Here is a 13,804-nt window from a genome sequence, read left to right as displayed (position 1 = left end):
AGAGAAAAATGAGATATGTGGTGGGACACCCAAAACTATTACCATTAGTGATGCTGCCCAGATTCATCTATCTAACCCAGGTCAACATATAAGCTGAAAAGGGTAACTAATATGTTGTATGGCCAAATCAGGATCCAAAAAGACCTCAGAACAATGGGCTGAATCTAACTTTATGAAATTTAATAAGGATAAATATAAAGTAATTGATAAATAAAAAAGAAAGCATGCGCTTATTGTATATCAGGCACTGTGCTAAATCACTAGGGCTATAAATAGAGAGAGAGAGAAAGAGATGTCTTGTCTTGTCCTCAAGGAGATTACATTCTAATAGGAGGAGACAACAAATATAGAATATAGGAGAGTTGTGGCCTGGGCAGGGTAGTCAATTGACACAATTTTCCGAAAAACAATGGCAGTACTGATTTGATTACAGTTCCTAGTGCTAGAGGTGCTGTTGATTTTCAGTCATGTTCAACTCTTCATGACCAAACTTGGGTTTTTCTTGGCAGTCATATTGGAATGGTTTGCCATTTCCTTCTCCAGTTCATTTTTTACAGATAGGGAAACTGAAGCAAACAGGGTTAAGTGACTTGCCTGGGGTCACACAGCTAGTAAATGTTTGAGATTGGATTTGAACTCAGTTCTTCCTGACTCCAAGCCAGGCAGTCTATCAACTGCCCTAGTCACTCAGGATCAGATACTCTGATGTAATAGATGTACCAAATATTTTGCTTAAAACTAGGGTTAGGATACAAATAAAAGCAAATGGTCAAGGAACTTACATTCTAATGGGGAATACACATAAAGGGAAGCTGGAAGAGAAGAGGGTATCCACATGGGAGAAAAACTACTAGGTGAAGAGATGAAGTCCTGAAGGTTGATCTGTGAGTGAAGTGGTGAGTGTTCTGGGCCCCTCCTAAGATAAAGACCTTGGCAAGGGATTCACCAATCATGACAGAAAGCCTTTTCAGGTCTGGGACTTTTCCTTCCCCCTTACAGTTCTTAATAGAGGCACCTCCTTTTGCTCTGTCTTATTCATCAGGACAAGCTGGTCCTGGAGCCAGATCCAAAGTTCCTTCAGGGAATGGTCTCTGGAAGACCTACTGGAGGGTACAGAAGCAACAGAGACAGGTCCAAAAATGCATTTCAGCTTTTTCAATAGTCTGCAAAGTACAAGAAAAATATGTGACTAAACAAACCTCATAAAAATAAAAAATAAGTTAGTTGATAGTGGGTAATTTAGAGGACAGTGAACTTAGTCAGCCGTGTGACGAGGCAGCCAAAAACACCCAATATATAATGTGCGTGAATAGAGGCATAATGTGCTGTAGGGAGGAGGTGATAGTCCCACTGTAGTCACACAGAATCCCAGACTTTGAGAATTAAAAAGTGCTATGGTGATTATCTAGTGAGATTCTAGTCCCTCCATACCTGATAAGTGGTCTTCTAGCCCTTACTTAAGGACCTCCAAGCAGGGAGAATTCATCATTTCTGTACCGGTGTGACCATACTTGGAATATTGTATTCTTTTCTGGTGGTGCCATATTTTTTTTGCTTTCTTTTTTTTGGGGGGGAGGGGGAAAGGCAGAGTAATTGGGGTTAAATGACTTGCCCAAGGTCACACGGCTAGTAAATGTTAAGTGTCTGAGGCCGGATTTGAACTCAGTTCCTCCTGACTCCAAAGTTGGTGCTCTATTCACTTTGCCACCTAGCTGCCCCTGGTGCCATATTTTAGAAAGAAGAAAAGTATGCTGGGGTATGCACAGAGGAGAAAAGCAGAATGTTGTTGAGGACACTGGAAACTGGGCTGTGTGAGTCTCTATTGAAGGAAATAGAAATACCTAGAAAATTTAGGAAATGTAGGGAAGGATTCAAAAGTGGCTGGCTTCATGTCCAATGTCAAAGTGCAATTAGATTTGCTCTGCTTGTTCCTTGAGAATGGAACTAGAACCAATAGATAGAAGTTGCAAAGATGCAGATTTAGGTTTAAATTAAAAACCAACTAACAAAAAATTCTTAACAATTAGGATGGTCCAAAAGTGGAACAGGCTGCATCATAAGGTAATGATTTCCCCATCACTGGAGGTATCTAAGTGGAAGTCAGATGACTGCTTACTGAGTTGATTCCTATGTGTTAGACTATATGACCTAGGTCTCTTCCTATTATAATAATCTCCTAAGTATCAATAAAGTACCTACTATGTTCCCAGCCTTATGCAGGGTATGATAGGAGAGGCAGGAGAAAACCAACCAGTGAATACTTACAGGGATGGAGAGCCTACTACCTGATGAAACAGCTCCGTTCTGTTTTCAGAGAGGATGTTATTTCTTTTATCTGGCTAAAATATACTTCTCTGCAATTACCAACCATTGGTCCTAGCTTGATCCTCTACAATCCTACAAATCTAGGAGCCCCTGATTCTTTAGGCAGGCTATCAGGGATTGAGGTGAATTATCAAACCCCATACTACTCTCTCTACTCTTGGGAAAGGGCCCAAGGTCACACCCCTTCTTAAGACATTAAACCCATTGCAGCTGGAGTGATTCCCGAACCCACTTGTGAGTCTTTCCAGTCAGGCTGATCCCTGCATTCCAGGACTCAGAATTCAGAGGGAAAACTTGTTGACCCTGGCAAGAAGGCACATGAGCAGACAGACAGAAGCTGCCACTCTGCTTATGCCAACTTCGTCCAGCCTGAAGTGGGCAGGCAGGCTCACTCCTCAACCCCACCCCTCACCCCCTCCACCCCACCCCCCATTGCAAGGCCTGGGCCAGCTGTGGTCAATACAATCATCAGTATTAAGGTCAGAGAAAGCTAGTGAGCAAAGAGAGGCGCTCAGCACAGACCTGAAAAACCATTGTATTTTGAAAAGGAACAAGTTCGGTACAAGGAAATCCTCTCCCTTGGAGACATGGAGCATGGGGTGAGCTTCAGGTCACTGCGAAGAAAAAGCCTTCTCTCTGTGCAGTCTGGCTGCCCCACCACCCTGGAGCATGTGATCTGTCAGCCTAGGAACCTGGAAACCGCATTGTTCCCTCTTGTGTGTTTGGCCCCCCAGCCTCTGGAAGCAAGCTGTCTTCATCTGTGAGCATAGACAGGTCACTCAACCTCTTTGCCTTTCAGTTTCCTTATCTGTCAAACAAGGCTAATGATATTTGCATTCCCTACCTCACAGGGTTGTAAGGAAGAAAACATCTCGTAAATCTTTAAATACCATATCAATAGAAGTTCTAATTCTCTACTTTGGGGCTCCATGTGTGCCAGCTGTTTGAAAGCCAGGGTTGGCCCACTGGTGGCAAAAATGATGGTCAGAACCCCATTCTGTCCTTTGTACAACTCTTTCTCAGTCCTGAGTCGCCCTCCCTCCTCCTTTCAGGTACCTAGTCTTTGCCTGGTCCCTCCTCACCCCCCCTAAAACTGCCTCTCAGAGAAGATTCCAAAATGAGTCACTAGCAAATAGCTCATTTGTTTAGTACTTCATAGTTTACAAAGAATTTTACTTGCATTCTCTCATTTGGTTCTTATTACAGCCCTATAAGTTAGGTATTCCAACCAAGTCTTATTCCCATTTGACAGAAGACAAAATTGTGAGATTCAGAAAGCTTGAATGGCTCACTTAAAGTAACAGAGTTCGGCTTTGAATCCAGATCTTCTGAATCAGAACCCAGTACTTTTCTCTCTGAGGTTCAATATGTTTCAGACTCAGGCTACCTGGAATCCCAGGAGAATTTGCACTGGGAGCCTTATGTATAATCCCAAGCACATGGGGTCTTGTGGCTCTTATTTAAAGAGAAAACAAAACCAGAAAGGGACATAAACAATGCAATTTTGTTAAATATAACATCTCCTCAAAAAATCAAATTGAGTGTAACATAGCCTTATTTGTAGTTTGTATATTGGAACGTTTAAAAATTGTTAAGGTCATAATAAAATGAAAATTTAATTAAAATAAAATAAAGAGATTGCAGACAGGGAGTGAGGGCGGGTTTTTTTTTTTTTTCAGGGTGGCTCTTTTGAAAGAGGGCAATGGTCCAAGGCCTAGGGCCAGTGACCCTGTGGGCTATGGCAGTTCTGGGGAAGCTCATTTTACTCTGAAGCAGGGGTGTGGAACTTTCAGCCTTGAGGCCACTTGTGGTCCTCTATGTCTTCAAGTGTGGCCCTTTGCCTGAATCCAAACTTCGAAAAACAAATTGAGGACCTAGAGGACCATGTGTGGCCTTGAAGCCACAATTTCCCCACTCTTGTGAGAGACAGATGGATTTAGTATCTTCTGTTCCTTTCCATGAACAATTTTCTAAAATAATAATGATGTCCTTTGATGCCTTTCATTTTCACATTAGTCATTTCTATCTATACATGCACACATACCCCAACCCAACATTGAATCTGCCCTTGTAACAAAGGAAAGAAAAAAAACCCCACAGTTTAAAAAGACCAAGTGAAACTTCCAGCCAAGGTAGCTGCCAGAACACAGGCTGGCCAGCTCCCCCACACCTACACAGAAAAAAAAAAAAAATTCTCCCTAGAATAAACAATGATCAAGAACTCTAATGAGAAATTCCTCCTCAGAATTTCACAAAAAGTCAGCCAGCAGCCCACAGATAATGGGAAAGAAGACAAACAAGACTATGGTCTTTCAGCACAGCCAGAGAAGGATCCAAACATGTGTGGTCTACAGAGTCTTGTCCAGAGGCACCAAGAGTGGAGAAAGTCCAAGGATAATTAAACCCATAACAGGGAGGTGAAGTTTTTAGAGCAGCAGCAACTAGTATAGGTGTGACTTGGTCTGGGACATCTCAAGGCTCTAAGGTCCCTATTGCCCTTTCCTGAGACACCATAGAGGGTCCTCATCAAGAGCCTGGAAACCAGGAATAAGAGGTCAGAAGAAGAAAATGACCCAGGCAAAGACCAAGTAAGACCAAACATTGTAGCCAAGAGCATAGTAGAGATAGAGCCTGGCCCTGGCACAAAGCCACAACACAGGAACTAAAGCTAGAGAAAGTAAAGCAAAGAAGACATTGACTAGTATCAAAAGAAATGATTGAAAAATCTTAAAATCCCCCAAAGAAGGAGGAAATAACTCTAATAGCGGTGAGCAGATGAAAAAGGGAAAAAATGAATTTTCTGCAAGGTCTATATGAATACTTAGAAGAAATGCTGCAAGAGATCAAAAAATGAAATAAAAGCTTGAAGAAAGAATTGAAGAGAGAGTAAGCCTAGAAAAGAGAGTGATATGGGGATTTCTTGAAAACTAGAATAGGGGGAGGCCAGGTGGCACAATGAGTAAGAGCGCCAGCCCCAGCGTCAAGAAACCTGGGATTGGTTCCGGCCTCAGATACTTGGCACCCACACAAAAATAATAACTGGCCATGTAACCTTGAGCAAATTACTTAACCCTGATTGCTTAAAAAAAAAAAAAACTAGAATAGAACAAAGAGAAATCAACAACTCTATGACACAGCAAGATGCAGTAAACCAAAACCAAAGTCTGAGAAAATAAGAGGAAAATGTGAGCTAGCTGATATAAAAAAATGACTGACCAATAAATCACTGAGATAACTTAAAATAAAGTCTAGATAATGTAATGACAATATCTGACAGTATACGACATACTGTTCCCATAAGTCCTTGCCTATTATCTAATCTCTGAGGTCAAGATTGATCATTTCAGTCAGTATAAGATCAGCTTTCTTTTAGCATTTGCATTTGCATATTATAATCATTGTATATACTCTTATTTAGGTTTTGCTGACATCATTAAACAAGAATTCACGAGTCTTCCTTTATTTCTCTTATACTCATTTTTGTCAGAATAGACCATTACACATCATAGATCAAACTTTGTCCAACCATTTCCTAACCATTGGACTTTGTTTCCAGGTTTTTGTTTATTTGGGTTTTTGTTTTGTTTTGCTACCACAGAATCCTGTTATCAATATCTTAATATGCATAGAGCACTTCTTTCCTTCTTTGATCTCCTTGAAGCATATGCCCAGTAATGGGATCTCTGGGTCAAAGGATGTGAACAGTTTGATAACTTTTTGTCCCATAATTATAAACTGTTTCCCATGAATGACTTGTTAACTGAATCATGAATCCCACATTTCCACTCCATTGAATCCTTGTGAAATGATGCATTAATTTAAGAAATCTAAAATGCCTTCCGTGCCTTAAGGCATCACCACAACAGTTTAAGTTTGATAGACTTTGCCTTCATTAAAGGCTGTCTCATTTAAAACAATAAATATTCCACAAGCTCCAAGGTGCTAAAATCAGGAAAAATAAAGGGGGAAAAATGCTGAGCATTGGCATTAGTGAGAAGTCAAGTTATTCTAGTCAGATTGGGGCAAAATAGAATTTTGGTTTTCATGAAGAGGTTGTGGCACAGAAACCATAATAGTCAATCAAGTCAAATGCCCTCTGTTAGCCTTGCCTTAGCCAGAACTGGGCAGGAGACCAATGTAGGAGCCACAGAACAGGGAACCACATGACAAATGGTCATCCAGTCTCTACCCAAAAGCCCTTAAAGAGAGAGAACCCACTACCTCTTAAGTTAGTCCATTCTACTTTTAAATAGTCTTAATTGCTAGTATGCTTTACCTGAGATGATTCTTAAATTTGCTTATTCAACTTCTCATGACTCCTGATTCAGTCCTCTGGAGATAAACAGTACAAGTCTAAAACCTCCTCCTCATAACAGCCCTTCAGATACTTGAGGACTCTTATCCTGTCTTCCCTGAGTCTTCTCCCCTCTAGATTAAACATGTCCAGTTTCTTCAACTGATTTACATATGATGAAGTCTCAAGACCCTTCATCATTCTGGTTGCCTTCCCTACCTCTGTATACTCTCTAGCCTTTGGTGTCCTTCTTAAACTGTGGCTTCATATGAAGTTTGATGAGGGTATAGTATGGTGGGACTATCACCTACCTGTCCCTGGAAATTATGTCCCTTTCAACCTAACCTATTAGCCTTTTGGACTGGCACATCACCTCACTGATTCATCTTGAGCCCCCATAGCTTCAGTGTTGGTTTTGTATTGGAAAGTAGCAGGAGATAAGGAGCATTGTGAAGTAGGCTGGATTTGGAGTCAAAAGACCCACTGGGTTCCAGGCTCACCACTTGTATGATGTCATGAAAACCCTAGACCTTTTTCAGAACACCTGCTGTCTAAACATGTCCCACCCCAACTTGTATTTGCATCCAAATGTATGTGACCATCAATCATTGTGCTCCCTACCCCCAGAGACATTTGTAGTCTAAGTCTGATCTCCAGTTATGAAATGAACAGCTTTCTATACCATTAAAGGGATTTCATGCATGGAAATTGAAGGAGCGGAAAGGGGAGAGGCATAGCAAACCTAAGCAAAGAAGGGAAGCAAATCCTTTGAAGTCTCCAGAGAGAGACAAGAGTAGAAAATTTCCATTTTTACCTCCTTGAACAAGCAATTCCAAGTCCTACTCTTGATATCCCAAAGACATCTAAGGATGTCTAACAATGTCTAAAGTTCTTAAAGTAAATTGGAATTTAATTTCCTTTAAACTTTAATCAATCAACAAGTAAGAACTAAGAATTTACTATGCAACTCTCAGACCTCTAACTGGTTTTATAATAGCTAATATATTATAAGACAGCAGTTATCAAAATCATTTGGTATTGGTTAAATAACAGAGAGGTGGATCAATGGAACAGACTGTACAAAGGAGAGTCAGAAACAATAGAACTCAGTAACCCAATGTTCTATAAACTAGAAAACATAAATTACTTGGAAAACAACTCCTATTTGATAAGAATAGATGGGAAAACTGGAAACAATTTGTTATAAAACAGGTTTAGACTAACACCTTACTTGATCTATAATATATTCTAAATGAATACCTGACCTTAATATTAAAGACCACACTTTTTAAAAATTAGAAGAGAAGCAGATCATGTACCTTTCATAGATATGAGTAGATATATTCTTAACCAAACAAGGGATAGAGGTTATCACAGAAGATAAAATAGATTACTTTGATTACATGAAACCAAAAATCTTCTCTACAAAGTGAATGCACCTAGGATAAGAAGGGAAACAGCTGAATGAAGAAAATCTTTGCATCAAATTTCTCTGATAAGGGTTTGGAATTTAAGATATACAAACAATTAATAGATATCTATAAGATTAAAAGCCATTCCTCAATAGATAAGTGGTCAAAGAGCATGAACAAATAGTTCTCAAATTGTAAACTATTCACAATCACATGAAAGAATGCTCTAAATCACTAATAATAAGAAAAACTCCAATTGAAATAGCCAAGAGATTTTACCTCATATCCTGTAAATTGGTGACAATGACTAAAGATGAGAATAGTCAATATTGAAGGGATTGTGGGAAGATAGGCACACTAGTACATTGTTGGCAGAGCTCTGAATCAATGGAACCATTTTGGAAAGTGATGGAAATAAAGTGATGAAAATGTCCATATCCTTTAACCCAGAAATTCTAATAATAGGATTATAGCATAAGGAGGCCATTGATAAGAAGAAAGTATTTATCTACAAATATTTCCAGCAGCAGTCTTTACCATAGCAAAGAATTAGAAGCAAAGTAGATGTCCATCATTTGGGGAATAGCTAAGCAAATTATAGTATGTGGATATAATAGAATATAACTGTGCACTCAGTGCAGCCTCTGAAGCTGAGATGCAACAAAGTATGGATCGATTCTCTACTGCTTTTGATAATTTCAGCCTAATAATTAACACCCAGAAAATACAGGTGCTCCTTCAGCCAGCCCCACACCATCCATATGTGGAACCATTGATTACAGCAAATGGAAAAATTTTGAATAGTATGGATAAGTTCATTTACCTTGGCAGTGTGCTTTCTAGGGATATACACATTGATTATGAGATTGATACACACATTGCCAGAGCTAGCTCAGTGTTTGGGAAGCCCTGAAGAAAAGTGTGGGAGAAAAGAGGTATTAGACTGACTACCAAACTAGAGGTCTACATTGTGTTGACCTCATTGTTGTATGCCTGTGAAACTTGGACAGTCTACCAGCGCCATGCCAAGAAATTGAATCACTTCCATTTAAATTGTCTTAGGAAGATTCTGAAGATCACCTGGCAGGATAAGATACCAGATACTGAGGTCCTTTCTCGAACTCTGCTGCCAAGCATTCAAACTATACTTTAGAGAGCACAACTACGATGGACTGGCCACATTTTTCAAATGCCAAATGTAGGCTTGCCAAAAAGACTCATACAGGACAAGTACTTACATGGTGGTCAGAAGCAATACAAGGACATTTCCAAGGTCGCTCTTATCTTTGGAATTTATTGTGTGGCATGGGAGACATTGGCATAGGACTACCCAGTATGGCATGCCCTCATCATAGAAAGTGCTGAGCTCTGTGAGATGGCCCAGGGGTCAAATTTTCTGCCTCAGACACTTACTAGTGACTTGGAGCAACTCACTTAATCTTTCAGCCTCAATTTCCTTACCTATAAGATGAGGGTAAGATTATCACCTCAATCACAAAGTTATTGTGAGGAGCAAATCAAATGAGATAACATATGTAAAACATTATATAAATATTGGCTATTATTACATGTGTCAGACACCCTGTTAAATGCAGGATACCAAGAAAAAGAAAAATCATCCCCTGCCCTCAAGAAGCTTAATTTCTAATGGGGAAAATGTGGATCGTAGTTATATATAAGATCCAAAGTATATCCAAAGTGTAAACTTAGAGGAAAAGTTTACTTTTCCACTAGCAACTCGGGAGTCTACCAAAGGCCTTTGGCAGGAGGGGGCATTTTAGCTGAATCTTGAAGGAAGTCAGTAAGAGAGAGCATCCAGGAACAGGGGCCAACCAGCGGGAAAGAAAATTCATAGAAAATAGAACATCTTGTGTGAGGAACAGAAAATAGGTCAGTATGACTGGGCCAAAAGAGCACATGGAGGGGAGTCATGTGTCCAAAGACTAGAAAGAGTCAGGCTGCAAGGGGCTTTAAGTGCCAATCAGAAGCATTTATATTTGTTCCTAGAGGGAATAGAGAATCACTGGTGTTTATTGAAGAGAAATCAATCAGTACTATGGTTAAGACTATGTTTTAGGAAAATCACTTTGGTAACTGGGTGAAGAATGGAATTGGGAGGTTATTGAAATACTCTTGGCAAGAGGTGGGTGCTAAAACTAGAGTGAGTACCATGGAAGTGTAGAGAAAGATGGATGCAAGAAGTGTGGAGATAGAACAGATTAGATATGTAGTGAGTGAGGGCTTCAAACCAAGGTCACTAAAAGGATGGCCATAGAGAAGCTCAGAAGAGGAGAGATGGGAATGGGTGGGGGCGGGGGGGGAGAGAGGAAAAAAGTGAGCTCTCCCACAGCTTTGTTGAGTTTGAGATGCCTAAAGGCAATGGTATGCTAGTAAATGTTTAACAACCAGCTTGTTTAGGGTGGGTGGGGGGAACTGCTTGGTAGTTTTAAATTTAATTTGTATTTTAACATTTTCTCTACTACTTTAAAACTAGACAATCAACAAAACAATAAATCAAGCCCAGAATTGTAGTGGTTACTGATTTCTGTGATGTAAATGCTCAATTGGCCTACACCAGCAGGTTAAAGCAGGCTCTAGCAACCTCTGCACATGTCATCCAGTTTTAACTGTGTTTCAGCCCCCATTTTGTCCAAGAAAATTTCTACAATGGAAAAAGCCCCTTCGTTCTTACAGATGAGGAAAATGAGGCTCAGAGAAGGGAAGCAATTTGGCAGAGAAAGTGCTATTGGCTAGTGGCAGAGTCTGGACTAGGGCCTAGAGATACTAACTTCCAGCTCGCTACCCTTTTGGCTACACAAGACTACTTCCTCTGAATGGTTACTGGGTTACTGTGGCTCCAGCAACAGCAGGAGAAAAGGCTGATTTCTGGGCTTTGTTGAGTGTGAGCTGCCCTAGAAGGCTCAGAAAAAAAGTAGTGGCATGTCAAAGGAGTCACCCAATCCCAGCACATACACACACACACACACACACACACACACACACACACACATTTTCACTTCTGTCACTTTTATCCTTCCTCTCTACCCCTGCCCCCAATGAAGCTGCAGAACCAACTGATTTATTTTCTCTTCCATCTTTCTCAATTCAAAGGCAGAATGTCTCATACAACCCCACACCAGCCTGAAAGGGAAAGGGAAAGGGAGAGGCCCTGGATTTATTGCTGTTCTCTTTGCCTATTGCATTCCAGAGCAAGATGTCTCCATTCATTCAGTGGGGTGGTTAAACATGATGGATGATGCCACTGGTAGGTCCCAGCCCTCACTGTAGTGTCTGTATGTGTGGTCAGAATGGTCACAGTTGGAAAAAGGAGGGCCTGGGTGCTTTAATTCAACTCAATCCATATTTATTAAGTATCTATTATGTGAAAATTTCTCTGCTGGGCTGCAGAAAGATACATATTTAGACAAGATACAATCCCTGGCCTCATGAAGGCAACAGTGATCAGGGCATCCAAGAGGCACAAAGTGCTTGCTTGCTATGTAAGGTCCAGAGACCTCTGGAGGGCTCAAGGAAAGCTTCTTGGATAAGATAGTACTTGGGGGGGGGAGGGGACTTTTCAAATGTGAGAAACCATGAGTTCAATGGATGAGACATCACGTATTCCATTTCAGCAATTGTTCATCTGAGGCACCAGACAGACTGGAATACTCAGGGTACAATGGGATTTATGCCTTGGGGGCCACTGGCTATGGGACAGGCAGGATCACAGAGAGAACAGTAAATGGGGGTCTGGCAGAAAGAACATCCTTCTTATGTCTGAACTTCTGGGACATCTTTTCTCCAAAAGGAAATTTATTTGGAAGGTAGTGAGCAAGGCTGGCATTCCTGGTGGAATTCTTCCCTGGTTGTTGACCTCTGTGTAGTCAGTCTCAGGGAGGGCTAGTTAGCCTCTGGTTTCCATTCTTTTTAACTGAAGCGAAGCCATGTGCAGAATTATAATGATCATGAAAATAATGATAATAATGGCTAACACATTTTACAGTTATAAAGCAACTTGCATTGTGAAATGAATTGAAATGAAATGAAATGAATCCTTTGAAATGAATATCAACCCTGTAAAGTAAAGGGAATGTAAATATTATTATTTTTATTTGAATAGATGAGGAAACTGAGGCTCAGAGCTGACTTACCCAAGATCACCCTGGAAATAAGTGGCAAACACAGCATTCAAACCCAGACTCGATAGCTCCACACCCATTCTTTTCAGTAGTCCACAACTGGAAAGGACAGGCCTGGAACTGTGTTAGGAGGACTCCATCAGCAAGGTTTGCTCAGCTGCTTAAAGGGACTTGCTTAAACCCCTTACAAAAAAATGGGGTTGTCAGAAATGCCTCCTTCCACTTTGGCCCCTGGCTTCTAAACAAGAGCCAAGCAGACAGTGGGTCCAGGGGTGACGGGAAGTTTGTCTTTGGGGGCCCCTAGCCTTTAACCTCTCCATGAACTCCCCCTACCTTTAATTGAACCAGGTCTAGGCTCTTAGCGATCCCCAAGGTGCCTCTTTGTACCAAGAAAAATGTTCACAATACAGTGATTCTCTGGAAATCTCCCAATGAGGTTTGCATTTAAAAAGATATACCAGAAGAAATCAGTGCTCCTCTCAAAGGAATGAAACTCTAATGGTAGAATTTCAGAGAGCCTGGTAGGAGCCTTCTCCATGCACTTTTACTTCATACCATTAGAGATGACTATCTTTTGGCAAAGCTACCTCTGACTGATATGGGGGGAACCTACTTGGTGGGTTCTTTAACCCTAGGAGGGAACAACAGGAGGCTGAGCTTTGGAAAGGGGGTGGATTATCTCTGCATGGTTGAGAGGTATCAGCAAGGCGAGCTGACCGCAAAAACAGCAACAGAAGGAAATCTTTGTTTCACAAGCTGTTGGCCCCCTCTACTGCCCCCCCCCCCCCCAACCTCCTCCAAGAAAAAAGCAAAGCGGGAGAAAGAGAGAATCTGATTTCTTATTCTGAGTGAAGTTCTAGGCCAAGTCCAGGCCTGTCAGCCAGCCAGTAATGGGTGGCAGCTCTGCTAGGCTCAGCAAGGCTCTGCTCAGCACTTCATTGTCCTTCCTCTCCCACTCTCCCCCTCCCCCCTTCTCTGAAGCCACCGCCAATCAGATTCCTTGATTGGGTCCCAACCCCAAGCAAGTTTGGAAGGAAAAAGAAGCACCTTCCCTGGCCTTGGGCTCCCAGAGCTGCAGACTTGTCCTCACCCCATCCTGAGCTCAGATGCAGGTGGGCTGATCCTGGAGATGTGAGCCCCAGCATGGGGAGGGCCACACCCGAAGCCCCCCTTCCCCTTGTCTGCACACAAACAGCCTTTCATCTTCAGAAGCAGACAAGCTCCAGCGCTGAGACCTGTTCAGACTGGATTCCTTTCATCAGCTTAATGGGGCCTCTAAACCTCCCTTAATAGAAGGTGCTCAGCAAAGAGAAACACTCCTCTCCCCCCACCCCCAGCCCCTGCTTACAGAAGCGAGGGAAAAAAGAACGGAAATTTCATAGTAATTTGTCCAACAAGGCTGGAGATGTTAACTAAGGATCATATACCTGAATAACCTTGGACAAGTCAATTTATCTGTCTGAGACTCATTTACAAAACAAAATGGTTTGACTAAATCATTTCTAAGGCTTCAAGCTTTAAGATCCTAAATCCTGTGTCCCTAAATGACTCTAATTTGCAGGAAGTTACTAAGAAGGCCCTGGTCTAGATCCCAGGGAAAGTCTGATAAAAGCCATTTTTTCTTGGAAACATAA

At 41.4% G+C, this 13,804-nt stretch overlaps 1 long non-coding RNA gene across 1 annotated transcript; it reads right to left on the bottom strand.

The window, feature by feature from the left end:
- Window positions 1-245: 245 nt before the first annotated feature.
- LOC138149633 (uncharacterized) lies at window positions 246-13,328 on the bottom strand. The gene is made up of 3 exons (XR_011165373.1): window positions 13,218-13,328; window positions 12,183-12,290; window positions 246-1,163 (listed from the first exon to the last, which is right to left on the bottom strand). It is a non-coding gene; the product is annotated as an uncharacterized lncRNA (long non-coding RNA).
- Between the last annotated feature and the right edge of the window lie 476 nt (window positions 13,329-13,804).

This window comes from Petaurus breviceps, unplaced genomic scaffold (assembly GCF_028583685.1).
Source record: "Petaurus breviceps papuanus isolate PSGF00001 unplaced genomic scaffold, PetGlider_PUasm1.0 90847, whole genome shotgun sequence".
NCBI classification, from domain to species: Eukaryota; Metazoa; Chordata; class Mammalia; order Diprotodontia; family Petauridae; genus Petaurus; species Petaurus breviceps.
Note: the sequence above shows the minus strand (reverse complement) of the source record. Positions and strands in the feature narration are given on the sequence as shown.